Below are 3229 nucleotides of genomic sequence, written 5' to 3'. Positions count from 1 at the left end.
CACACACACACACACACACACACACACACACACACACAAACACACACACACGTGCACACGCACACTTCTTATCACTCTTTCTATCGGGTAGAAACATGACTTTGTATTAAACTGTGTCTCATCAGAGCTGCATGGCGTTTTCTTACCTCGTTTTCTGGTATAAAGAGAATGGCTTTGTTGTTTTAAACTATTAAATTATTATAGTTTTAAAAAAAGAGTTAGAGCTGAGTCTCTTTTAAGGTTCTGTTGCTTTTGTATTTTACATTTGTGTTACAAAATGTGATTTTATTTTTGTCTCTGACCTCACTGCTGTGGTTTCCTCTTCCGTTTGTTTATTTTTTTTTGTTAAGTCGTCATTTAGATCAGATATGCTCAAAAGGATTTATGATTTAAATATTTTTTTATTGATAAAGAGCTGCAGGCTAAACCACACATGTATTTAAAATATATAGTAGTTTGTGTACAGTATTTGTAAAGATAATCCTTTCACTATATAATTTATTAAATAAAGTGGAGTATATTAAATTTATCTCTAATACACTAACCAGACTTGGTGTTTGTAGCCACATAATTTATGAAATGTCATAAATTAAACCTGATATATAAATTACAGAAACATTATCGGACAAAGGGGTGAGGGTAGGGGCGGAGCCAGAGGGGTGGCCGGGGTGGCAAGGGCTACTCTTGGCTCCTGATTGGCCACCCCAAGTAGCATGATTGACAACTGGGGGCGGGGATTGCATGCGGCAAAATAGGATGGTTAGTTAGAGCTAAAACAAAGTAAATATCTGTTAAGAAGCTGTATTATCTAGTGTAGAGGGAACCATCAATGTGTGAAGAAAGAAATGACTTCAAAACCCACTGAATTAATACAAAGCAACAATTCCACCACACCAAATTTCAGCTCAATTAGTCTTAATTATAGCCATTTAAACTTAGCTGTAGTGGTCATCTTAAATGTTCAAATCCAGAGTAGTTTTCTTTATTTATATGTGCCCCCCAGAGAACACCTTGGCCACCCCCCGTGCCACACCTCGCAAAAACATCTAGCTCCGGCCCTGGGTGAGGGTGACTGGAGTGGACTTAAAAAGGTTAATCTTACTCTTCAGTCAGCAGTGAGGAAAGGAGGGAACTTTTTAGACTTCCAATGTATAAACAATGTATCTATAAAAACAATATTAAAAAGGAGATTTATAAAATAAAACACAAACTATTATAAAGTAGATGCTTTAATTGGAGTTAAACATTTTCAAAGCAGACATTCTTGTGTTTTAAGAGCTGGAAAGATCATCATATTGTCGTGAACACAGAAAAGATAAATCAGGGTTTAACTCAACTTCCTGGAAAGTGGAATTCATGATGTGGACAAGTTAATGAAGGAAACATCACATGGTAAACTTCCAGTGATTCAGACTGTCACCTGAAAAGTGCTCGTGCATCATTTGACTGGGTGATGATGAATAAACCAAAACTCAGTTCTGTGTTCTCTTCCTCTTTTCATCAATAATCCAGACCTTTGAAATTAAAAAAAGCATCCAAGTTTATGTGTTTTACCCTGATGAAGGTCATCGGATTAATACTGGATGCTATTTTCACTTCGTTAGACCTGGGAGTCATTTTTATGGTTTTAAATCAAAACAGAAGTCGTCTTTAAACTAGATTTTGGTCTTAATACAATTTTAAAAATTACAAAAGCAGATATTCATCAAACTGCTTGTGGCCTACAGCAAAACAAAACAAACCAAACGTGTGTATCACATTCATCAGTTATTTCCCAATAACTTGTTGAGTCATCCAGTGAGTAAAAGAGAAATTTCCCTTTTGGTGCAGAAGCACCAAACAACTTTTTCGTGGCCTCAAGTGGTTGTTGCTTATCAAAAGGTTCTTTGTTCCTCTTAAGTTTTATCAAAGWTTCTGTAATAACCACACAGAGTGGTTTCCAGAACACTTTAAAAGGAAAGTGGGGGCGACATCAGAAACCAACGTTTAAATATTATACATTATATTATATATTCAAATATTTCAGCATGAGTTGCACAACTTCAACAGTCAATTAATTCAGTATTTATGGATTTTTAATCAGACATAAAGGTTTTAGTTTCCTTTTTCTTTACAAAACAAGATGAAASCTGTCATGAACTCATGTTTGTTGCTTTGTTGTTCCTATAGTTACTGGACTACTTTTGGTTTTACTTTTCGTTTAAGAGGAAAATAAACGTATTTATTTCCTGGGATTTGTATGTTTGACACGATTCGCTGAAACCTCTCTGACGTCATTACGTTGAATAAGCCCCGCCCTACCTCTGTATAAATGGCTCCGGTGCTGTACGTCACTGCTGAATCGTCCAGGTTTCTCTTTGCCTTCCTATCGGCATAATTAAGTTGCAAACTTTTCGCCGGCGAAACGGTAAGTTTTCTTTTTATTTTCCATTATATCATTAACAGGTGTTATCATTTAAACGTCCAATAAAATACTTTTAATTCATTATTTCGTCACGAACCTTTAATTCACCAGTTCAGTTCGACAAGGAAATAATAAACCTAAGTTTTCTTTAATTCGTAGTTATTATTAATTTACTGTTTTATCTGTTTAGTATCAGTAGTTTTTGTAGTTTAGTTTATGTTATGTAAAGGTGACCGTAATCACCTTTGCTGTGAGTTTTGAGGAAACCGTTCAGTCATAAAACCAGTCAAACCAGTCTGAACATGAACCCGAATCAGCTGTTTACAGTAAAAGGTCAAAAATTACCTCTAAACTGAAAACATACACTAATGTCTCATTCAAAACAAGTATATGGAAGCCAGGATGTTGTTTTTTTAATTATCTTTTTACCTTTTGTGTCAAATGTACTGTAGGTGTGGTACAGTGTTTTATGAATGATTAATCTAGTTTTTAATCTCACAGATTAGGGTCTGCAATAATTTATTTATCAAGTAGTGTTACTCAGAAAAGAGAAACCAATTAATACTGTACCTACAATTATTTTAATAGAAGTCTTTGAAGTTATTGAACAGAAAATTATAATTTCACAGTTTAAATACACATTTTGGCCTCAAATGTGCTGTTTTGCTTCTTTTCTCTGTTTCGTACTTTTTAATAATAAAACCATAACTATTAAATGATAAGTCAGTGAAAATGATATTTGTTAGTAGGGCTGTGTATTGGAAATAATTTAGCGATACGATACATATCATGACAGAGGGGTCACGATACGATATATCCCGATAT

At 34.5% G+C, this 3229-nt stretch overlaps 1 protein-coding gene across 1 annotated transcript in view; it reads left to right on the top strand.

Annotated features, from left to right (window-relative positions):
* The first annotated feature begins 6 nt into the window (after positions 1-6).
* LOC106524438 (apoptosis facilitator Bcl-2-like protein 14) overlaps positions 7-3229 on the top strand; it is a 7035-nt gene continuing 3812 nt past the window's right edge. The window contains exon 1 of the mRNA XM_014018248.1: positions 7-2407. The gene's annotated coding sequence lies outside the window, so the exon portion shown is untranslated. The remainder of the gene's footprint in view (positions 2408-3229) is intronic.

The sequence above is a fragment of the Austrofundulus limnaeus genome, unplaced genomic scaffold, assembly GCF_001266775.1.
Source record: "Austrofundulus limnaeus strain Quisiro unplaced genomic scaffold, Austrofundulus_limnaeus-1.0 Scaffold187, whole genome shotgun sequence".
Taxonomy (NCBI): domain Eukaryota; kingdom Metazoa; phylum Chordata; class Actinopteri; order Cyprinodontiformes; family Rivulidae; genus Austrofundulus; species Austrofundulus limnaeus.
The sequence above is the reverse complement of the archived record's forward strand: the minus strand, read 5'-3'. Positions and strand labels throughout refer to the sequence as shown.